Here is a 25,617-nt window from a genome sequence, read left to right as displayed (position 1 = left end):
CCCATGAGTGTGATAAAATGCTGATCTGGGTGGGGGAGAAGGGCAGTGGGAATAAATGTTAGGATTCTGGAGTATTTCTGGGGGAGGAGAGATTTGAGATTAATGTATCATTTGGATCCAGAGTTTTCTCTCTAAATAAGGTTAAAAGAATGGGCTGGGCACAATGGCTCATGCCTGTAATCCCAGCACTTTGGGAGGCCGAGGTTGGCAGATCACCTGAGGTCGGGAGTTCGAGACCAGCCTGACCAACATGGAGAAACCCCATCTCTTTTAGAAATACAAAATTAGCTGGCCATGGTGGCGCATGCCTATAATCCCAGCTACTCGGGATTACAGTAGCTGAGGCAGGAGGCTGAGGCAGGAGAATTGCTTGAACCTGGGAGATGGAGCTTGTGGTGAGCCGCTCCAGTCACCTGGAGCGACTCCAGGTGAGTCACACCATTGCAGTCCATCATGCCATTTTTTGAGACTCTGTCTCAAAAAAAAGAATGAGGCTAAATTCTTTATTAGGTGTTTGCTATATGCCAGTCACTGTTCTAGGCATTTTACAAACAGTAGCTCAACTCATCCACAGAACACCCCTTTGTAGTATTACTATTGGCCCCACTCGACAGATAAACTGAGGCACAGAGAGATTAAGGCACTTGCCCAAGGTCATATAGTTATAAGACAGAGAGACAGGATTCAGACCAGGAGTAAGGCTGCTGAGGCCCAAATCTTAACCATAAATACCTGCTTCAGCAGGTTCATGGGAAGATTTAAGGTATGATGAAGGAGGTTCTAAACAGTGATATTTGTTATCATTTTGAAAGGAGACCAGAGAAGCATTTCCTGCATCCATTTTCCAATCATCATTATTAATTGCCTACTCACACACAATTTAAGGTGATCAGTATATAGTAAAATTTAAAATCCATAATAGGATAATATGTTTCTTATTTTGCCTTTTAAACACTGATTTTTCTCATTTAAAAATTAATATTTATTGTAAAAATTCAAATCTTACAGAAATAACAGATATAGAGTGGATATCCCATGAAATCTTAATTACCCCCCCAACCCCCAAATCATTATTTACTGTTGTACAGCTCTTGTCTTTTTTTTCTCTGAGACAGAGTTTTGCTCTTGTTTCCCAGGCTGGAGTGTAATGGCGTGGTCTCAGCTTACTGCAACCTCCATTTCCTGGGTTCAAGCCATTCTCCTGTCTCGGCCTCCAAAGTAGCTGGGATTATAGGCATGTGCCACCACACCTGGCTAATTTTGTATTTTTAGTGGAGATGGGGTTTCACCATGTTGGTCAGGCTGGTCTCAAACTCCCGACCTCAGGTGATCTGCCTGCCTCTGCCTCCCAAAGTGCTGGGATTCCAGGCATGAGCCACCACACCCAGCCCACCTCTTTTATATAGACTGCTGTATTACCATCATTTATGTCAATAGTAATCCTTTTTTCCCAAAGGTGATCATACTGTTTTGTAACATGCTTTTTCACTTAATAAATAGGACAGCTTTCCATGTCAGGACGTATGCATTTTTTTTTAAGTTTTACTTTATTTTATTTATTTATTTATTTATTTATTTATTTTTATTTTTTGAGACGGAGTCTTGCTCTGTCGCCCAGGCTGGAGTGCAGTGGCCGTATCTCAGCTCACTGCAACCTCCGCCTCCCGGGTTCACGCCATTCTCCCGCCTCAGCCTCCTGAGTAGCTGGGACCACAGGCGCCCGCCACCTCGCCCGGCTAATTTTTTTTGTATTTTTAGTAGAGACGGGATTTCACCGTGTTAGCCAGGATGGTCTCGATCTCCTGACCTCGTGATCCACCCGTCTCGGCCTCCCAAAGTGCTGGGATTACAGGCCTGAGCCACCGCGCCCGGCCTATTTTATTTTTAATTGAAACATAATAATTATATATATTTAAGGGATAAAATGTGATGATGTGATACATGTATACGTGGTGTAATAATGAAATCAGGGTAATTAGCAAGGATATACAGTTTTATATAATTTCCTTTAAAAGTTTTATAGGATTCACTTTCACTTTCAGCATCACTCCATCTGGATTCACGTTCTTTTGCAACTACCAGAGCAGCAGGTCTGATGTGACCTAGATTCTTACCTCAATGCCACTTTTGTTCCTTTTGTGTCTTGGACAGTACTTAAGGAGAAGCAAGTTCAAATGGGGCTCAGTTTTCTGTTTCTGTGAAAACAATAGAAGCTAGCACTTATATAGTACTTATTATGAGCCAGCAACTGTTCCTAGCTCCATTGCACAGATAAGGAGACTGAGGCCTAGAGAGATGAAGTAATTCACTTGCTCAAGGTCATATGATTAGAAAGTCAGAACTTGAACACTGGCTCTTTGACTCCAAAGCCTGCATATTTACACCACACTGCCTCTTTATCTCTTTTACAAGTCTTTTACCTAAACTAATTAATATAAAGTGGCTTCCATAGCATCATGCGGTCAACCATGGTGTAAAAGTCAATAAAGATAAGCCCTGCCACTTCTCTCTGTGGCACATCTAGCAGCAGAAAGCAGGGAGTTGTCCGAAGGAGCAGCTTCCTTTCTGCTGCTTCTCTTTCCAGCCTCTCCTCACTGGTCACTGTTACCCTTGAGTTTGACCCTCAACATCCCCAGAGGATGCCTCCTAGGACTCCAACCTCATTTTGTGTCTCTACTGCTGATGGATGCCATGAGTGGAGTTGTCGACCACCTTGGGTGAAGTGGTGGTCTCCACATCCCAACTGGGCAGCACGATGGCCACAGAAAGGCTGTATCTACCCACCCAGCACAACACATGCAGAAATTTCAAAAGAGCCTATTTAATTAGATGAGCATAGATAAATAACTCTGGGAGAGCATCCTTAAAAGGAGTTTGGTTTTTTGTTTTGCTTTGTATTGGTTTTTGTCTAAATAAACTAGACTGCTTTAACATACTGCCTCTTTTAATGAAATAAAGTAATTGTCTCCTTAGCTGTGTGCTAGGAAAGCCAATACAAAGACATATAAGAAAAACCCCACAGACCTAGATTCCTAACACCATTCATATTTGATCCCATTCTCAACATATCTCATTATATACATGCAAATATTCCAAAATCTGGAAAAATTCCAAATCCAAAACACTTCTGCTTCCAAACATTTCAGATAAGGGTTACTTCGCCTGCCTCATACTCCCCGAAATAGGCATCTTCGTAGAACTTTAGGGTGAGAAGGGGACTGAAGATTTCAGAAGTTCTATTTCTTCTCTGATACATTTTCCAACAGTCCCCCACAGTGGGCGACTAGCTTCCATCTGAACACAGCCAAGGAAAGTGAACTCACTAAGTAAGAAAGTAGACCATTTCATTTTCAGAACCTGTTGAATTGCAACAATGTTCTTCTTTATGGTAACTCCATATCTGCTGTCCCAAAACTTCAATTCTTTCATCCTTCTCAGACCAAACAGAAAACATCAAATAGTTTTTATACTTTACCACCTTCCAATCTTTAAGAATAGTCATCATTTCCTTGCCACATTGTTTCTTTTCCAGGTTAAGGTCTTTGATTCAATCTTCACCTATTATTCCCATGTCACGATCTAGCATTTTGGACTGTTAAGGTCCCTCTTCTTTGATATGCCCTAAAACGCATGTAACAAAATATCACATGTACCCCATAACTATGTACAGATATTATGTATTAACAAAAATAAATAGAAAGAAATCAACTGGTCAATTTATTTTTCTTCAAACAATAATACAGGAAGCCGGGCGGAGTAGATCATACCTGTAATCCCAGCACTTTGAGAGGCCAAGGCAGGCAGATCTCTTGAGCCTAAGAATTCAAGACCAGCCTAGGCAACATGGTGAAACCCCATCTCTACAGAAAAATACAAAAATTAGCTGGGTGTGGTGATGTGCACCTCTAGTCCTAGCCACTTGGAAGGCTGAGGTGGGAGTATTGCTTGAGCCCTGGAGTTTGAGGCTGTGGTGAGTAGTGATCATGCACAAGTTGCACCCCAGCCTGGGTGACACAGCTAGACTCTGTCTCAAATAATAATAATAATAATAATACAGAAAAAAACTATGGACCTAGATATGTTATTTTTTGTATTGTAGTATCTTTCTTACATACCAGTTTTTGTAATAATATTTATCCACGATACCATCTGTAAGATAGGAATTGTGTAAAAATAACAATGCTGGCTATGCACAGTGACTCATACCTGTGGTCCTAGCACGCTGGGAGGCTAAGACAGGAGGCTTACTTGAGACTAGGAGTTCAAGACCACCCTGAGCAACATAATGAGACCCTGTCTCTACAAAAAATTTAAAAATTACCCCGGTGTGGTGGTGCGTACCTGTGGTCCCAGCCACTAAGGAGGCTGGGATGGGAGGATTGCTTGAGTCCAGGAAGCTGAGGCTGCAGTGAACTATGAGTGCACCACTGCACTGTAGCCTTGGTGACAGAGTGACACCCTATCTTTAAAAAAGAAAGAAAGAAAAACAAAAAACCAATGCTTAACTTTTCATAAGTGTCGGAGTAACAACCCCTGTGGTATCAAATATTGTGGCCTGTTAAAAGTAAGAGATCAAATATTGTAGAGTATTTTTTTATGCCAGTGATTCTTTGAAATGGATGGCTAGGCTGTTAAAGACCTGGGTTTTTTTTAGCAACCACCTCCTCACCCTACCCTTTACTGCCATCTTGATGGAGTCATGTTTACATGAATTTCTTCAGATCGCTTTGAAAGAGCTTACTACTTCCCTCCTCCACTGAGGATTTAGGTACCCACTCCAGATCCAGATTTGGTTTTGTATCACTAGAAAAATTGTAATAGAGTAGATCTATCTGAAAAGGCTTTCTTTGATTAGAAACTGTAACCATGTAGATGTAAGATGTGATTATAACTTTAGACTTACCTGGAGAAGTTACTGCTGCAATATACAAGGCAACATGTGGTGGTGGACATATGAAGGTGGAAAAATACATTAGATGTCCTTATATCATTTTCTAAAAAGCATATGATGGGGGGGGGGGCTGTATAGGAGAGTATCACAGAAAATTATCACATATAGGAAACTATTGTCAAAATTGACAGTGCCCCTCAGTCATTGACTGAATAAAAAAAGGAGGACAAAATTCTTTAAGACAAATGAACTTTAAATAAAGGCCACTAATTATAGCAGGGAATGTGTTGGATAAGAGTAGGTATATGTAATTACATAGTAATTATGTTGAAAATGTAATCACATGCCACCGGCTAGCTAGTTAACCATTTTGCTGGGGGATGAATTCAACCTCAGCAACCATCTCCTTCTGATCTCAGAGACCCACGTTGACTTTGTTAGAATGTGTGATATGGTTTCTTCTTAGAAGGGTGACCTTTTTCTGGCCAATTAAAAGGTGCTGCTTTGAGGGTATTGGAACCCATACTCAAAGGGATAAAAGGAAATTGAAACTTCTATTAAAAGGAGCTAATGATGCCTGGAGCAGTGAGGATTAAAAAAGAACAAAGTCAGTTTTAAAAAGATCCCCCAAATCAAAGAGCTGCTTCTCTCATCAAATACCAGAAGACAGCAAAATGATTTTTAATGAAAAGTGGGGCAATGGATTCAGCCTTTTCCCTGCATCCTGGGGCTTCAATCAAAACCAGTTGAGTAGTTTTGAGCAAAATTCTTTGAACATTTGGGATAATTATGCTACCTAAATTTGACATGGTGTTATAAAAGGTAAACTAGCTTTTCTCCCAAATTAGATAGTCAAGAAAAATATCAGAAGGATAACTCTAAAAAATCATGCATATAAGAGTGCTTTATAATTGATTCCCCATCTGACACAAAATAATTCCTGGGTTAAAACCTAGCATTTTGATGATAGACGTATAGGAAATCACTGTCAAAATTGTCCTGTGGTGGACAATTGTTAGGTGATTGCTGTGATTGTAATTAGCACAACCTTGGTAGGTTATACATTCCTTAATACACTTTATTATCACCATCTGTATTAGTCTACTTGGGCAGCCATAACAAAATACCACAGACCATGTGGCTTGAACAACAGAAATGTATTTTTGACAGTTCTGACGGCTGTAAAGTCCAAGATGAAGGTTCTTGCAGAATTCAATTTCTGGTGAGGGCATTCTTCCTGGCTCGCAGGTGGCTTCCTTCTCATTATGTCCTTACGTAGCTTTTCCTAGGTGCATATGCTTGGAGAGAGTTAAAAAAATGAATTCTCCAATGTCTCTACTTCTAAGGATACTAATCCTATCTGATCGGGGCCCTACCTTTAAGACCTTATCTACAAATACAGCCACAGTGAGAGTTAGGGCTTCAACATGAGAATTTGGGGAATACATAAACATTTAGACCAGCAAATCAAAACTACAATGAGATATCTCACCCCAGTTAAAATGACTTACATTCAAAAGACAGGCAGTGAAAAATGCTGGTGAGGGTGTAGAGAAAAGGAAACCCTCATATGCTGTTAGTGGGAATGTCAATTAGTACAACCACTATGGAGAACAGTTTGGAGCTTTCTCAACAAACTAAAAAGAGATCTACCATATGATCCAGCAATCCCACTGCAGGGTATATATCCCAGATAAAGGAAAACAGTATATCAAAGAGGTATCTGCACTTCTGTGTTCATTGCAACGTTCTTTTTTTTTTTTTTTTTTTTTTAAGTATTTTTATTTTATTTTTTTGGCAGAGTCTTGCTCTGTCACCCAGGCTGGAGTGCAGTGGCATGATCTCAGCTCACTGCAACCTCTGCTGCCCAGGTTCAAGCAGTTCTCCTGCCTCGGCCTCCCGAGTAGCTGGGGTTACAGGCGCATGCCACCACGCCCGACTAATTTTTGTGTTTTTCATAGAGATGGGATTTCAGCATCTTGGCCAGGCCAGTCTTGAACTCCTGACCTCATGATCCACCCATCTTGGCCTCCCAAAGTGCTGGGATTATAGGCATGAGCCACTGTGCCAGCCTCAACATTCTTTACAACAGCTAAGATTTGGAAACAACTTAAGTGTCCATCAACAGATGAATGGATAAAGAAAATTTATACACAGTGGAGTACTATTTAGCCATAAAAAAGAATAGAACCAGTCATTTGCAACAACATGAATGGAACTGGAGATCATTATGTTAAGAAATAAGCCAGGCATAGAAAGACAAACATTGCATGTTCTCACTTATTTGTGGGATTTAAAAATCAAAACAATTGAGCTCATGGACATACAGAGTAGAAGGATGTTACCATAGGCTGGGAAGGGTAGTAGCGGGCTTGATGGGGAGGTAAGGATGGTTAATGGGTAAAAACAAAATGGAACGAATAAATAAGACCTACTATTTGAAAGCACAACAGAGTGACTATAGTCAATAATAACTTAATCTTATATTTGAAAATCACCTAAAGAGTGTAATTGGATTGTTTGTAATTCAAAGGAAAGATGCTTGAGGGGGATGGATACCCCATTCTCCATGATGTGGTTATTTCACACTGCATGCCTGTATTAACACAGCTCATATACCCCATAAATATATATATATATCTACTATGTACTCACAAAAAATAAAAGTAAAAGTATTTTTTTTAAAAACCACTTAGTCCGTACCACCATCCAACAGTAAGCAAGAAGTCAGGGAATCCCTGGGCTTGTCAAGGAGCTGGGTTTCCTGCTACACTTGGATATCAATGGCTAATGTCTTTGCCACTTAAAGAATAGTTGGGAGGGTGGCTGTCAAGCAGTCAGGAAACCTAAAAGCCAGCTAGTGCTGCATTTTCAATTTGTTTGAATTATAAATGAGTTAACTATCCAAGACAAAGAGCATAACCAGTAGAAGCCTCCTCCTTACAAATTTGCTTGAACTCCCAAAAGATATGTTTAATGGCAGTGTAACCAATGGGGAAATTCTCTGTCATAAACCATCAGTTTTGAACATGAGTCATCTATACAGCAAATCGGGGTATTGGCAAAGGAAGCTTCACAGTGTCCAGCTTTACTGCCCCTGCACTTCAACCTGCTATGGTGGCTAAAATCATTATTTTAGAATTGAAAATTTTTTCTAGAAAGCTGGTCATTCCTATTTATACTGGGACTCAAAGCTACCTAAGGAGCCCGGGATGCCTCATCTCAGCTTGGAAATTCTAGAATTAATTATGTGTTCTAGGATGAATTAAGTGTTAAATTCAATTCCAGAAAGGACACAACCATTTTTGTGCTCGTACGTATTAGGCTGAGGCAAACTTACCCAGTGTTGGCAGTTGGTTTAGCGGTTTAATAATTTGAGCTAGATAAAGAAAAAGGGAGTTGTTTGAGACAAGAAAGATGGCTCTTCTCAAAAGTAAAAGACATCTGGACTGATAAGAGGGCAACTGAGAGAGGAGCTAAAGATAACCAAGAGAAACTGATCATAAATTTGCCTCAAGGTTCAGACAGGGGGTCATGCAGTTGAATTATAGACAGGGGTCATGGTGGCAGCTTTAGAACTTGTATCCTGATTCTGATGCCTATAGGCAGCCTCCATCATCATGCACCCATCTCCAAACATTGGGAGGTTGAATATGCATGTATGAAAAGAATTGCCCAGTATAAACATGTATTATAGGTTACATACAGTTCATGGGACTATGAAGTCCCTGAGAAGTAGCTCAGCCTATGTCCCATATCACAGGCTCCTGCCTTAACTGTGTTATGTCAAATGGCCAATAAAACTCTTGCAACAGCATAAAAGTTTTTTTTTTTTTTTTTTTTTTTTTTTTTTTTTTGAGACAGAGTCTCGCTCTGTCACCCAGGCTGGAGTACAGTAGCACGATCTCGGCTCACTGCAAGCTCTGCCTCCCAGGTTCACACCATTCTCCTGCCTCAGCCTCCCAAGTAGCTAGGACTACAGGCACCTGCCACCACACTTGGCTAAGTTTTGTATTTTTAGTAGAGACGGGGTTTCACCATGTTAGAATGGATGGTCTCGATCTCCTGACCTCGTGATCCACCCTCCTTGGCCTCCCAAAGTGCTGGGATTACAGGCGTGAGCCACTGCGCCCGGCTGCACAGCATAAAAGTTTAAATTTTTACATTTCCTTATGATCCCAGGGAGGCCAGGCCTTCCTGGAGAGGGTATTCCAGGTTATGAGTTCATGCAAAGTAAGAGATATAAGAGATATATTTGAGTCTCTCTCTCTCTCTCTGTGTGTGTATGTATGTGGTGTGTATAAGTGTGTGTGTGTATATATATATACACACACACACATATACACACACATATATAAAATATATATATGACTTAAAAAACATTGGCTGGTGAGCTAATATATGTTTACCCTTATGATCCAGGCATTCTAACTGGTTGTTGAGGGATGTAGACTTGGAGCAGACATATGGTGTGGTGAGAGAAGAGATGGGAGGAGAGAGCCATGCATCATATTCCATTGATTCTGAGTAGGTCTTTTGCTATATTTACAGTCTGATTTCAAAGCTAGAACTGATCTCCCTTAAGTCTGAGGCTGTGAAATGAGCTCATATTATGAAAAATTGCTCAATAAACAAAGAAGTATACCATACAATTGTATGGTTTATATTGAGTATGATGATCATTTCTGCCACTTGCACCACTAAGCAGTCAGGGTTAGGAATCCTATATTGAGTTCTTCCATGTGCCAGACCTTGTTCTAGATCAGGATTTTTCAGCCTTGGCGCTGTTTCTGTTTGGGGTTGGATAGTTCTTTGTTGTTAGGGGCTGCCCTGGGCATTGAAGGATGCTTAGTAGCATCCCTGGCCTTTACCCACTACATGGTAGAAGCATAGCCCCCTCCCCCAATTGTGACAACTCAGGTGTCTCCAGACATTGCTGGATGTCCTCGGGGAGCAAAACTGCCCCTGGCTGAGAACCAGCATTCTAGATACATGACATGTGGCATGACATGTGGTGTATGCAAAAAGCATGAACTGCAGAGTCACATTCTTATCTTCATTTCTTCATTCATTTTATTTAACTAATTAATTTTTTTGAGACAGAGTCTCACTTTGTCACCCAGGCTGGAGTACAGTGGCACGATCTTAGCTCACTGCAACCTCTGCCTCCTGGGCTCAAAGGATCCTCCCACCTCAGCCTTCTGAGTAGCTGGGACTACAGGGCCATGCCACCACACCTGGCTAATTTTTGTATTTTCAGTAGAGACAGGGTTTCTTCATGTTGCCCAGGCTGGTCTCAGACTCCCAGACTCAAGCGATCTGCCCACTTCAGCCTACCAAAGTGCTGGGCCTATGGCCCAGCTGAGCCACCACGCTCAACTCATTCATTTTATTTATTGAGCCTTTGCAACATGCCATGAACTGTGCTAGGTGATGGGGATACAAAGATGAATAAGGCATGGTTTTTGCCTTAAGTAGAAGACTCTAGTAATGGAGAAAAACTCATACATAGATAAATTACCAATCAACGTGGTAAATGTAACAAAATAGACATGATAACAGGCTTGGGTAGAGAGTTCCTAACCCAGCTGGGCAGTAGAAGCTGGAGGCATCAAGGAAAGCTTTCCCGAGTTGCCTGGCCTGAACTGAGCCTTAGATAAGTGGGTGGAGGAGGTGAGGACACTGAAGCAGAGGTGTAATTCAGTGATGCAGAGTTAATGTTGAATTGTAAGGTAAGACACAGGTGAAAAAGCCTGGTGTGTGCTGAGTGTTGGGAAGGGAACATTAAAAGTCTGCAGAGGTAGACAGGTGACCTTGTCTGGCGTTCTGAGAGTTTGTACTTTATTCTAAGAGGTGGGGAGCCATTGAGAGGCTTCAAGTAAGGAACTGGTTTTTGTTTAAACCGGTTGTCTTGACAACCTCTACCTGCTGGACTCAAGGGATCCTCCCACCTCAGCCTCCCAAGTAGCTGGGACTACAGGTGTGTGCCACCATGCCTAGCTAATTTTGGTATTTTTTTTTTGTAGAGATGGGGTTTCACCATATTGCCCAGGCTGCCATGCAGAGAATGGATTAAAGGAGCACAAGAGTAAAAGCAGGGAGACAATTTAGAAGGCCAAGAGGTAATGAGGGCTTGAACTAGGGCAGTGGGAAATAGGGGACAGGATTTGGGAAATATTTCAGAGATAAAACAGTATGATTTAGTGACTCTTTTGATACAGGAGATGAGGAAGAGGGGGAGGGTTCAGGATGATTACCTCTCACAGTTGGGGTGCCACCATCATTGCCTATCCTATAGGAAATACATAGTGAGGGTAATTATTGTATTATGCTATTATATTAACTTATTTATCCCCACTTTGCAAATGATAAAATTGAGGCTCAAAGGAGAAAGTTGCTTAGCCCAAAGTCACACAGCTATTGAGTAGAGAAGCCAGGATTTGAGATCTATTTGATTATTTGACTTCCAGCCTATCATACTATGTGGCTTTGGCTAAGTATGGATTAAAGTGGTGAAAATGAATCATTCAGAAAGTAGTCGACTTGGTTACTGTTGGCCTTTATGCTTGGCAGGTGCTCAGTATTTGTTGAAGAAAGGAATGATTTTAATGACCATTATACTAATATATTTACATATCATTTTCATGTATTTCAAATTAGAATCCATGAGGGGAAAAATAAATAGCTTATCCAATATTACATGCAAATATCCCCCACCTGAGCTGCAGCTTTAGTCTCTTCTCAGGTTCCTGCAGCTACAAGTGAAGTCTTGAGGTCCCCTAGTCCATTGTTCTGCCTCTGTTTAATCACTCACCATGTTCTCTTTAGACACAGAGCTAAGGACACAGGTATAGCAAATACTTGTTAAATGATTCAGTCATTTATATGTTTTAGCATCACCATTACATTCTGGGCCAATAAGAGGACCTTCAGTCCTATTGTCATTTCCATCCAAAACTATTAAATGTTACCAGGACCAAGAAAGACTGTTGGGCAGGAAAAAAGGGATAAATGTCGCTGGGCTAAAAGTAGAAACTTATGGATATTGTTAAGATAAACACAAAGAAATTCCTGTGTTACTTTTCTCTAGGGTTGCTCCCTTAACCTTTCCGTCTCCAAGTCCAGACTTCAAAGCTCCAAGAAAAAACAAGATACAACAGTGTAGGATTAGCTGCCCAATTTACTTATATTTTAAGAAAGTGTCCAAAAAGGCCAGTTAAGCCTGTCTGACAGCAGTGACAGGTCTCATCGTCACAAATTTCAAGAATGATTATAGCCTGTGACCTGTGATGGCTCCAAAGGCCGTAGGAATTGCCAGGGAATGTCCCTGGTATTTATCTCTCAGGATCACCTTCCTTCTCACTGCTAGGGGAGTCAGTTCTGGACCTGGATGGAAAAGGATTCCCAGTACCCCAGTTAATATAGCTGCTTACATCTGTTATCTGTGCACGTGAGGTTTTATACCAGACCTGAAAATAGAGAGACAGTCACAATTTTGTATTCATGAAATTAGAGACTCATGTAGACCATTCTGCTGTGGCCTGTTCTTACCCTGCTGTATCAGAGATTCCTTGGTCTGGAGTCAGGGACTCAGGCATAGTGAGGGCGCCAGGAGAGCCGGCAGGGAGTTCCTCATTTCTTATTCCTGCTGCTCCTGCTTCAGTTCCGACTATAAGGAAACTCATGGAAGTATTTTTAGTGCATTTGTGGTACCAGAGCCCCTCACCATTCCCAAAACAAGGCTTGACTTTCCATCCCATACTATAAGCAGAGTCTTATACTATGGTTCCTCTCAGGAATTACCGCTGGGCAGTAGGTTATTAATAGTAATAGTTCACACCCAGACCAATTTAAAAGAAACAGATTGTTTCTTTTAAAAAATCTTCTCTGCATTTAAATTACAGGTATTTATAATGTTTCTCCACTTCTTACCTAAACACTGGATATTCCTTCAGGTTAAACTCCCTTGAGCTATATTTTTCTTTGCCTGCTGGATTTTATTCACTCTTCATATCTCAGTGTCATAGGCCCTTTCTAACCCTCACTGAGTTGCATAGCACCTAGAAAAAGCCCTTCTCACTCGATTGTAATACAATTGTCTGTTAAAGACCTTAACATTTCTTTGGGAGCAGAGGTGGTTTGCATTTATTGTAGTATCTCCAATAAGGCACATGCAGTGGGATGTCAAAGAAGGCTTGAACTGAGTAGGAGCACATCCTAACATGCAGGGGTTTTGCAGGCCAGTAGACATGGACCTGTACCAATGTCTGTCTCTTACCAGCTGCATAATGGAAACATTACTTTGTCTTGCCGAACCCACATGAAAAATGGAAATAATCATCTTACCTTCAAGAGTTGTGAAAAGTCAAAGTAGATGCTTAATAAATATACATATTCGCTGGGCGCGGTGGCCCACGCCTATAATCCCAGCACTTTGGGAGGCTGAGGTGGGTAGATCACCTGAGGTCAGGAGTTCGAGGCCAGCCTGGCCAACATAGTGAAACCCCACCTCTAGTAAAAATACAAAAAATTAGCTGGGTGTGGTGGCGGGCGCCTGTAATCCCAGCTACTCGGAACGCTGAGGCAGGAGAATCGCTTGAACCCGGCAGGCAGAGGTTGCAGCGAGCCAAGATCACACCATTGCACTCCAGCCTGGGCAACGAGAGCAAAACTCCGTCTCTCTCTATGTATATGTGCATATTCATTTGATCATTATACTAAGTTGAAGATTAAAAATTCTTCCCAAAACATTTATGCAAGGCTGTTGATGGATGGTGAGAAGTCTTAATCTAAGTATCAACATATTTTCTGAAATAATTTTGAACACTGTGAGTGGCAGACTGAAAGAAACATAGTATTTGAAGTCAAAAGACTTGGTTTGATTCAAAATTTTGTGACCTTTCCTCCTGGTGAGTGACATATACACTCATTTATAGCCATTCATGATGTTCAAAACTATTTGCCTTAACTTGTCCCTGAATATACCTGCTCATTACTAGCGCTAACATTTTTAAATGGAATATCAGTTACTACAAGCAATCAGTTATAATTGCTTTCTTTTGGTTCCAAGTGTGCTGTGCTCTCCTAAAGTTCCCAAATAGTGAGGGTGCTGCTGTTTGGGGGCGGGGGGGTCCCCTTGGAGTTTAGGTTCTGTTTCTGTGGTGCAACAGTGACATCCATTGGCCTGTTATGCTAATTATAGAAGAAACCTGCTTCTCTGCTCTGTGCCTGTTGAATTTTCTGATATAAAGATACAAAGAGAACAAACTGTCTCTGGGCCCAAGTAAGACAAGCTAGTGGTCAACACCTGGTCCCCTGCAGATTGGGCTGGTTTCAGGACCCTTCCCAAGGATACATGTTCTAAGATCAGCACCAGCTGGGTGTTCTCTTCTGGTCATGTGGAGATAGTCCTGGAACTGGTCCTCTCCATGGAGTTCAGTGCATTCATCGGGCTGCTGGGAAACCATTGGTTTGGGCTCTAGCATAAGCCAGGGCAAATCACTTTGCCTCTGGACTTTTCCACATTGATAAAGTGAAGTTGATAGCAATACCTGCTTTGTAGTTACCAAAGTGCTCTTCCATGCATTTTGTAATAACTTCCCACAATCCCACAACAATTGGGAAAATTAGGAAAGCACAGATCAGATCTGCTTAGCATCCACCGACTATGAGGATGTGAAGCTGGACACCAAATTACAGGGTTTCAAACCTCAAGCCTTGGTGACTTATGCTTGCTGCCTTAGTTGGAATTAATGAAATCATTACAGAAATTCCTGCTTCATTTCTGGAAGAGCCCTCAGGGGAGGTTCTAAAAATGGAAAATCAAAGGAAAGGCTATGTGGCTGGATGTGAGAAATTGAGCAATGAGTCAGTATTTTTAAGTAGAAAAAGATTTACATTGCTGGTTTCCATCTCCATAAAGAACATAACAGGAAATAACAAGACTAAAAATATTTATTTTTGCCTAATATGTGTCAGATACTCTGTTAAGCATTAAGAATGGAGGATAAACTAGACAAACTGTTTCATACCATTCAGAACCTCATTGTCAAATGAGGGATACAGAGCAGGAACAGTGAACGATATATAATAGCGTGGTAAGTGTTACATCAAGCATTCCTGCAGCATGCTACCCTTCCAAACCCCCTCCCATGTATGTATGTGTGTGTGTGTTTGTGTGTGTGTGCACGTGCCCGCGTGTGTGCTTGGTAGGATCCAACTAGTGACTAATGTAGGTACCTTTGGATGGATAAACAGAATAATAGCGTCAGTTCAACTGGAAGCCAAAACATCAAACATTTTGCAATATCAAAACCAAGCAGATTGCAAAACTGACACATCAGATACATACCACACACAAAAACAAAACCCAAGGATTCAATTGCACTTTGTATCATTTCATAGTAAATCTCTTTTTGGAAACAATTAGGGAATTCGTAACTAATTTGTGGTGGATGTAGCAAAACCCAGCACTGACTCACTGGTAAAGTCTTTTCAAAGCACTGTTATGATTAAACAAACAAAAAAAAATGGCTCATCTAAAAATGGATCTCATTCAGATCCCATTCTTCCTTCTCAGTTGGTCCCCTAACAGGAAAAGCTTGGTTCTGGTGTCCCCTCTGATTAAATGGTCTCATTGGAACCCTCATTGTAAATACTCAAGGCCCATCCTTCAGCCCCCTCTCCTCTCCCTCAAAACACTTCCTGATGTGAACTGACTGTTCCTCACTGGAGAGCCTCAAGTGGATGGATCACTCCCCACTTACAGGTGGAACTTTCTGAGGACAGAAGCCAACAGCAAACCCCAGGCACCTTGCCAAGAGGCCAGGCCCCGTGACTGAGTTCTTTACTCCCCGACCATCTAGCCATCTGGGCTCCTTTGGAAAAAGTGGAGCCCACAGTTTAAAACATCACTGCTCATATTGGTCATTTGGGTTTAGAGCCATATGTTAGACATACTGAGATTTTAGCCTACAATTGTTGGCTCTCTTTGAAATTCTTACATATGTGTAACAAGCACCAAAGTATATGTCAGGAATCCAGTGAAGTTACTGTGGGCTTTGAGAAGCCTTTCTTTCCTCCTCTCCTCTCCTCGCCTCGCCTCACCTCTCCTTTCCATCCTTCCTTTCTTTCCTTTCTTTTCTTAGATGGAGTCTCGCTCTGTTGCCCAGGCTGAGGTGCTGTGGCATGATCTTGGCTCACTGCAACCTCCGCCTCCCAGGTTCAAGTGATTCTCCTGCCTCAGTCTCCAAAGTAGCTGGGACTACAGTTGTGCGCCACCACACCAGCTAATTTTTGTATTTTTAGTAGAGATGGGGTTTCGCCATGTTGGCCAGGCTGGTCTCGAACTCCTGACCTCAGCTGATCCACCCTCCTTGGCCTCCCAAAGTGCTGGGATTACAGGCGTGAGCCACCACGCCCAGCCTGAGAAGACTTTTTTCACAAAACAAGAAAAGATATGTTCATTTTGACTGAAGCAACCCATCTAAAACATGCATATGCTAAAGAAACCAAGAATGAAGCTGTGCAGGGGTATTCCCAGAGGCTGTGCTCAGATGCTGGGTATCACTCGGAGGCCACCAGACTCGAGAGTGTGAAGCTCACTGCCCCTGCCCACCTCACACACACCTGTCTCACACATGTCAGGGCACTGCCACCTGCTTCCGTGCACCCCAGCCCCCTCCAGGGCCCTTCTTGCTTGGGAAGCTCCAGCACAATCAGCATCTTCACTGTTCATCTTTTAGCAATTTGTACTTGGGCATAGAATAAACCCACAAGGAGCCCTTTGCAGGACTATCTGATTAGGTGCATAGACTGATTTGAGGTCCTCTGTGGAGGTCTCACTGCCCAAAAATCTTTCACCCAGCTGCTTAGGGTCCCATATCCCTCTATGAGGGGCTCATCCATTTGAGTTAACTCTTACCCTGTCTGTTTTTTAAATAGCTCCCCCTAGGAGAGAGTCATCAACACCTCAGTGATAACTAGTCTATCACATATTGGTTGAATTAGTTTTTAAATTTATTTTAATTAATTTTTTTGAGATGGAGTCTTGCTCTGTTGTCTAGGCTGGAGTGCAGTGGAGCAATCTTGGCTTACTGCAACCCCCGCCTCCCAGATTTAAGCAATTCTCCTGCCTCAGCCTCCTGAACAGCTGGGATTACAGGCGCCCGCCACCACACCCAGCTAATTTTTGTATTTTTAGTAGAGACGGGGTTTCACCATGTTGGTCAGGCTAGTCTCAAACTCCTGACCTCAAGTAATCCACCTACCTCGGCCTCCCAAAGTGCTGAGATTACAGGTGTGAGCCACCATGCCTGGCCTGATGAATTATTTTTTTTCGTTTGTGGGTGGTTTTGTTTTTTGAGACAGAGTCTCACTCTGTCACCCAGGCTGAAGTGCAGGAGCACGATCATGGCTCACTGCAGCCCTGAACTCTTAGTCTCAAGTGATCTTCCCACCCCAGCTTCCTGAGTAACTGGGACTACTGGTATGTACCACCATGCCTGCTTAATTTTTTACTTTTTGTAAAGACTGGGTCTAACTGTTACCCAAGCTTGTCTTGAACTCCTGGCCTCAAGTGATCCTCCTGCCTCAGCCTCCCAAAGTGCTGGGATTACAGGTGTGAGCCACTGTACCTGGCTTAATTTGTTTTTAAAGATATTTTTATTGAGAGATTATTTATTTATTTATTTATTTTTTGAGACGGAGTCTTGCTCTGTCGCCCAGGCTGGAGTGCAGTGGCCGGATCTCAGCTCACTGCAAGCTCCATCTCCTGGGTTTACGCCGTTCTCCTGCCTCAGCCTCCCGAGTAGCCAGGACTACAGGCGCCCGCCACCTCACCTGGCTAGGTTTTTTTTGTATTTTTTAGTAGAGACAGAGTTTCACCATGTTAGCCAGGATGGTCTCGATCTCCTGACCTCGTGATCCACCCGTCTCGGCCTCCCTAAGTGCTGGGATTACAGGCTTGAGCCACCGCGCCCCGCCAGAGAGATAATTTATATAAAATGTGTGAATCTTAAGTATTCCAGTTCCATGAATCCTGACAAATGTATTCACTTGTGTAATCCACATCCCTATCAAACTATAATCCATTTTCATCACCAGATAAAGTTTCTTTGTGCCCCTTTCCAGTCCACTCTGCACCCCCAGGCACCTACTGTTCTGGTTTATTTCACCATAGATTAGTTTTTTCTATCCTAGAAATTTGTTAAATGAAATAACACAATATATACTCTTTTTTATTGGTATTTTTCACTCAATGTAAGGTTTCTGAACTTTATCTGTGTTGTTGCTTATATTAATAGTTCATTGTTGCCGGGGGCGGTGGCTCAAGCCTGTAATGCCAGCACTTTGGGAGGCCGAGATGGGCGGATCACGAGGTCAGGAGATCGAGACCATCCTGGCTAACACGGTGAAACGCTGTCTCTACTAAAAAATACAAAAAACTAGCCAGGCGAGGTGGCAGGCGCCTGTAGTCCCGGCTACTTGGGAGGCTGAGGCAGGAGAACGGCGTAAACCCGGGAGATGGAGCTTGCAGTAAGCTGAGATCCGGCCACTGCACTCCAGCCTGGGTGACAGAGCAAGACTCCGTCTCAAAAAAAAAAAAAAAAAAATAGTTCATTGTTTATCCATTCTCCTACTGATGGACATTTGGACTGTGTCTAATTTGAGGCTGTTATGAATAAAGCTGCTATAGATATTAGTGTACAAGTATTTTTGTAGACATATGTTTCATTTTTCTTGGGTAAATACCTAAGAGTAAAATGCTGCATCATAGGGTGGATGTGTGTTTGATTTTCCATACCATTTTCCAAAGTGTGGTACCATTTTGTTCCATAACCTTCCCAACATGTGGTACGGCAGTTGTGTTAGTTTTCTATTGCTGCATAACAAATTATCACAAATGAAGTGTCTTGAAGCAGCCTTGATTTATTAGCTCACAATACTCTAGGTCATAGCACCTAGAGTGCATGGCACCATTGGGTTCTCTACCTAAGGCCTCACAAAGCCGAAATCAAGGTGTAGACTGAGTGGGGCTCTTATCTGGAGGCTCTAGGGAAGAGTCTGCTTCAAAGCTCCTTCTTCTTGTTGGTTGAATTCAGTTTCTTATGGTTGTAGGATGAAGTCCCCATTTCCTTATTGGCTCTCACCCAGAGCTGCTCTCTCTGCTCCCAGAGGCAGCCTACATTTCTTCTCATATGGAACCCCACACACCCATCTTCAAGTCTGCAAGATGCATTGAATCGCCTCATGCTTTGAATCTCTCTGCCTTCCTCTTCTACTGCCATGCAGAGAATAAAAACTCTGCCTTTTAAAAGGCTCACCTGCCTGGGCCAAACCTACCTGGATAATCTCCTGTATCTTAAGATTCATTGACTTGGGACTTTAATTGCATCTGCACTTTCCCTTCACAATCAATGTTTGAATAACTAGGGGACAGGAATCTTGGGCCATCTTCAGAATTCTGCCTACCATAGCAGTCCATGATGAAGCCCTAAAATCAGAATCACTTTTCATTATCCAGCTGCTTAAGAATTCATGTATATTTTCCTTCTAAAGAAGCGTACCTACTGTAGTTTCAGTAATTGCACTCCTGTGGTTCGAGCTACTTGAGAGGCTGAGGCAGGAGGATTACTTGAGCCTACGAGTTCGAGGCCGCAGTGGGCTGTGATTGAGACACTGCGCTCCAGCCTGGGTAACAAAGCAAGACCCTATCTGAGCGGGAGGGAGAGGGAGAGGGAGGGGGGAGGGGGAGGGGGAGAGGGAGAGATGGGGAGAGAGAGAGATTCACAGAATTGGTTACGGAGAGCCATGTCTCTAGATTCCTAGCCTAGAACACTGTCTACTACACTCTAATCAATTCTTGCTTCTAGAGAGTGTCTAATCCTGTAAGGGGACTTTGAGGTTTGGTAATTTAAATCACCATAAAAGTCTCTGGAAATCTAGAAAACATTTATTGAAAATCATGCATAGATAGTTCCAAATCAAAATTTTTAAACTGGCTAAATCTATTCCAAGAAGAGTTGTGTTTTTCAGCTTGAAACCAACTGGGTAGGAAGGAGCCATTGGGTCTGGCATGTTCATGCCTAGATGTTAAGATCTTAGGATTTCTCAGTTGTGTGTTTGAAATCTCATTCAACCTGGGGACCCTGAATTTCTCCCTAGTAGAGAATAAGTAATCATAGGCCTGACATTCAAGATACTCTCATAAGCCTTTTATTTTTCAAGATGGATTCCAGAGAAGTTGGTTGTGAAGCTACACAACTTGCTAAGTCAAGACTAGAATCCAGGTTTCCTTGTTGCTATACAACCAGAGGTAATAACCAGCAGCAAAGAAGCTCAGTCTCTGGTGAGGCTGTGCTTTGTTTGGCCCATAGATTGTTGTTGTTCTTGTTGATTTGGAGATGGGGTCTCACTGTGTTGCTCAGGCTGAACTCCTGGGCTAAAGTGATCCTCCTCCCTCAGCCTCCTGAGTAGCTGGAATTATAGGTGCACACTGCCGCACACAGCTTTGGTTTTTAATTGGATTAATTTTTTCCCCAATATTTAAAAATTGGAAAACTTTACATAAACATCCAGATGTCCAGCATTTTCCTGAAAAGTTGGGAACTCAGGTAGCAGTGGACCCACTTTCTGCAGTGTAACAGTTGGGTTAGAGTGGTCCTTTTAAACAGGACGCAAGGCCTTCAGTGGCCACGGTTCCAACTGGTTCACTTTCCCCATTTACCTTCTTGGTGTCTGTAGGAACTTGAGTGTTGACACCTGCCTCACCCCAAGCTGCAGTTCTGAGACACCTGGTCTGACTGTTTGAATAATTTCTTATCTGGCCTATACATACCAAGTGTGTTTGGCTCTCATTTCCTGGCAGTTGAAAATAATAAACCAGATTTTCAAAGCGGGTGAACTACTTGCTGGCTGTAAGTCTGGCTTCATTGAAATAACTTTCTGTGTAGGCCCATAGTCAGTTACCACATGGGATCCTCCTGGCTGTCAGCATTCATGTAATTTCAAAAAGTATCCCTTTCCTTATGTGCCAGCTTACTCCTCAGAAAGTTCTGACTTTCAATGAATAAAACATCTGATATTTGTGAAGTCAAAGAGTTTGCCTAGAAAAGCCGCTTTCTCATCTAAAGGGCTTACTGAATCTAACTTCTTTGGAGAACATCTGTGTAGCCATATGAAATGAATGCAGGCAGTTGTTAATTGATAATTCTTCTTGAGTTTATGCAGCCAGAATCTCTCATTGATTAATAGTTGTGATTCTCAATCTTAGCTGCACATGACAATGATCTTGAAAGCTTTTAAAAATAATGATGCCTGTGCTACAATGAAAATAGTCATGATGATGATGATGCCTGCCATTCATCCCCAGAAATTCTGATTCAGTTGGTTTGAGGTTGGTCCTGGGCCTCTGGGTCTTTATGCTTTTGTTCCTGTTGTATTGTTTTATTGTGGCAAACACACACACACACACACATACACACATACATTAAATTTGTCATCTTAACCAGTTTTAAGTATATAGTTCAATAATGTTAAGTATATAAAAGTTATTGTGCAATCGAGCTTGATAACTTTTTTATCCTGCAAAACTGAAACTCTATACACACTAAAAACTCCCCATTTCCGTCTTCCACACCCTCCGGCTGCACTTTGGTTTTAAAGGCTTCCAGGTGATCCAGCACGGTGGCTTTTGCCTGTAATCCTAGCACTTTGGGAGGCCGAGGTGGGCAGATCACTTGAGCCCAGGAGTTTATGACCAGCCTGGGCAACACAGTGAGACCACATCTCAAAAATATATATGTTAAAAAAATAAAGGCTTCCAGGTGATTCAGATGTGCCTCCAACCTTGACTTGGAGGGAAGGATTCCCACCTCAAAGGGGTTCTAAGGATTTTACAGTTCTTACCAGGGTTTCCACAGCTGCCAATACCATCCACAAATAGATGGGATGGGTTTTTTGTGTACACAATAGTACCAGGACTTCTGATGAACTTGAGTACAGTTAGCCTCTGCCTCAGGCCTCCAACTGTGGAACCACCTCAACTTGGCTGCAGTTTTGCCTATGAAGTACTCACTCATGCCATGTGGCCTGGCTGGGATCCATGGTTTTTTTTTTTTTTTTTTTTTATCTCCTATCTCTCTGCCATTGATAGCTTGTGTTTCATTTCTTGACCCACCCTCAATACCAGTTGAGGGTGGGGTACCTGGGAAGGTGTACCAGGAAGCTGTGGCATTCCAAGAGTTCTTTGGATTTGGACTTGGACTTGGACTGTCAAAAGAACCAGTCATCTGGAAGAGAGCCCAGATCCATACAGATTTCCTGCACCAGCAGTGGTGAAATTCAAGGCTTTGCCTGGAGTGCTGGACTGTTCTATGGATTTGGCTGCTTTTTGCCACATCTACAATAATTAAAATGGTGTTTTGTGATGTTTGGGGCTGTTTAAGCTTACTTATTTTATTAACTTGATTCCTGGCACTTTCATCTGTCTCTCATGATCCCAATAGAATAGAAACATTGTCCTGTTCTGGTAGTTTCCATGAGCTGCCTGCTTTGTTCATCTGTGGAAAACAGTTGTTTTGAGAAACAAATTCAAGTTGATGGAGTTAGGACCTGGCTTGCATCCTTTTTTGTAGCATAAAATTCAAAACCTCTCTCTCTTCTTTGCTGGTGTGTGTCTAATCTTTCTCTCTGCCATCAGGCGTGACATCCTGACCCCACGCCATACCTTCATTCCCTGATAAGCGCTGCCCTGGCAAGTTCCGCTGCATCTGTGCTGACCTACCTGACCTGGCATACTACAGAAATCTTTAAGTGCATTAGGACGTTCCAGCTGAACACTTTTATCACAAAACCAAACAAGACTGGGTCACCTTTAGGACCCCTATGGATTACTGGGAAAAAAAGAAAATTTTATGAGGAAAATTTGGGGTTGAAGTGTTTGTTGACTTATGGTGGTACCTCTAAAGTCCTTAAAAAAAGAGTAATTTTCTGCATTGTCGGCCTAGTGTTTAAGAAAAGTCCAGTGATACCCCAGTATCAAAGCTGCAGAAAGTTCTGGCCTCACTCATTGCAGCTGGAGCTTTGCAGTTTTAATCTTGGACTTGTTCATGTGATTACTTCTATTCAGATGCATCAATAGATTACAGTTTGCCTGGTGTAATCACGGCTCACTGCAGCCTCAACCTCCAGGGTTCAAATGATCCTCCCACCTCAGCCCCCTGAGTAGGTGGGACTACAGGCATACACCACTGTGCCCAACTAATTTTTAAATTATTTTTTGTAGAAACAAAGTCTCACTCTGTTGCCTTAGCTGGTCTTGAACTCGTGGGCTCAAATGATCCTCCCTCCTCAGCCTCCCCAAGTGCTGGAATTACAGGCATAAGCCATCATGCCTGGCCTGTTATGTGTTCTTTACAACATTTATTTTTTAAGAAGAGGAAATGCTAAGCAAATAGATGTTATTAAAATTGTAGTGCAAACCAAAACGAGAATGTGGGATGATGTTATATGAAGTATGATAAAGATCTTTCAATTCTTGTATCTTAATTTCTTAAAAGGAAATACAGAGCAGGCAGGGACTCAGAGGTATCTGCATACCCATGTTCATAGCAGCATCATTCATGATAGACAAAGGGTGGAAGCAACCCAAGTGTCCATGGAGGGACAAATCAATAAACTGTGGTATCAACATTCAATGGCCTATTATTCTGCCTTCAAAAGGAATGAAATCCTTTTATAGAATACGGCATAGGTGAACTTTGGGGACGTTATGCTAAGTGAAATAAGCCGGTCACAAAAGGAAAAATGCAGTGTAATTCCACTTACACAAGTTACCTAGAATAGTCAAATTCATAGAAACAGAAAGTAGACTGGTGGTTGCCAGGGGCTGGGGAGTGGGAGGATTGGACAATAATTGTTCAGCAAATACAAAGTTTCAGTTTTACAAGAGGAAGAGAGTTCTGTGGATGAATGCTGGTGATGGTTGTACAATAACATGAATGTACTTAATGCCCCTGGACTGTACACTTACATGTGGTTAAGATGGTTCACTTTATGTTATGTAGGCTGGTTTTTTTGTTTTGTTTTGTTTTGTTCTGTTTAGACAGTTTCTGATTCTGTCACACACCCCCCCCCCCCCCCCCGCCATGCAGTGATGTAATCACCGCTTACTGCAGCCTCAACCTCCAGGGCTCAGGCAATCCTCCCACCTCAGCCCCCTGAGTAGCTGGGATTACAGGCATGTGCCATCATGCCCAGCTAATTTTTAAATTATTTTTTGTAGAAACAAGGTCTCACACTGTTGCTGGTCTTCAACTCATGGGCTCAAGTGATCCTTCCTCCTCAGCCTCCCAAAGTACTAGGATTACAGGCATGAGCCATCATGCCCAGCCTGTTATGTATTCTTTACAACAGTTTGTTTAAAGGGGAAATGTTAAGCAAATAGAAGATGTTATTAAAATTGTTGGCCGGGTGCGGTGGCTCACGCCTGTAATCCCAGCACTTTGCTAAGGCAGGTGGATCACGAGGGCAGGAGATGGAGACCATCCTGGCCAACATGCCGAACCCCCGCCTCTACTAAAAATACAAAAAAATTAGCTGGGCATGGTGGCGCCCGCCTGTAGTCCTAGCTACTCGGGAGACTGAGGCAGGAGAATCGCTTGAACTGGGGAGGCGGAGGTTGCAGGGAGGCGGAGGTTGCAGTGAGCCAGGATCACACCACTGCCCTCCAGCCTGGGTGACAGAGGGAGGCTCCATCAAAAAAAAAAAGTTGTGCAGGTGCACGCAGGGTGGGGGGAGGGAGCACATAATGTCAGGTACCCTCTCTCTTGTCCACCGCTGCAGCCTCCTTCTGCAGCTCCTGGTGCTGCTTGCGTGCTCGTTCGGTGAGAACCTGGTACCTCTTTTGTGAAGTGGCAGCTGAGGAGACTCCGGTGCTTGCCATGGCGAAAAGCCCAAGGAAGGAGTCAAGACTGAGAACAACGATCATATTAATTTGAAGGTGGCAGGGCAGGATGGTTCTGTGGTGCAGTTTAAGATTAAAAGGCATAGGTCGGGCGTGGTGGCTCACTCTTGTAATCCTAGCACTTTGGGAGGCTGAGGCAGGCAGATCACCTGAGGTCAGGAGTTCGAGACCAGACTGGCCAAAATGGTGAAATCCCATCTCTACTAAAAATACAAAAAAAAAAAAAAAATTAGCCAGATGTAGTAGCACATGTCTGTAGTCCTAGCTACTCAGGAAGCTGAGGTAAAATTGCTTGAACCCAGGAGGCAGAGGTTGCAGTGGGCCAAGATCGCCCTATTGCACTCCAGCTGGGGCGACAAGAGCAAAACTGTCTCAAAAAAACAAAACAAAACAAAACAAAAAACAAACAAAAAACAAAGAGGCATACATCACTTAGTAAACTAATGAAAGCATATTGTGAACGACAGGGATTGCCAGTGAGGTCGATCAGATTCTGATTTGACAGGCACCAACAAATCAATGAAACAGACACACCTGCAAAGTTTGAACTAGAGGATGAAGATACAATTGATGTGTTCCAATAGCAGACGGGACGTGTCTACTGAGAAGGGAACCTGCTTCATTACTCCAGAACTCTTTTTTTCAGACCAACATGACATTCTCAATTAGAAAACTGCAATTTGGTTCCACCAAATCCTGACTACTACAGTATAGTTTTCTCTATTATTTAATTTCCACCTTCCCCATTCCTTTATTGCAC

The 25,617-nt window shown here is 42.6% G+C and overlaps 1 protein-coding gene and 1 pseudogene across 1 annotated transcript in view; both read left to right on the top strand.

Moving 5' to 3' along the window:
- Window positions 1-25,617, top strand: part of SHROOM3 (shroom family member 3) — a 203,691-nt gene that overhangs the window by 59,415 nt on the left and 118,659 nt on the right. The window lies entirely within an intron of this gene.
- On the top strand, window positions 384-25,588 carry LOC104661972 (annotated as a pseudogene).

The sequence above is a fragment of the Rhinopithecus roxellana genome, chromosome 2 (assembly GCF_007565055.1).
Source record: "Rhinopithecus roxellana isolate Shanxi Qingling chromosome 2, ASM756505v1, whole genome shotgun sequence".
NCBI classification, from domain to species: Eukaryota; Metazoa; Chordata; class Mammalia; order Primates; family Cercopithecidae; genus Rhinopithecus; species Rhinopithecus roxellana.
Note: the sequence above shows the minus strand (reverse complement) of the source record. Positions and strands in the feature narration are given on the sequence as shown.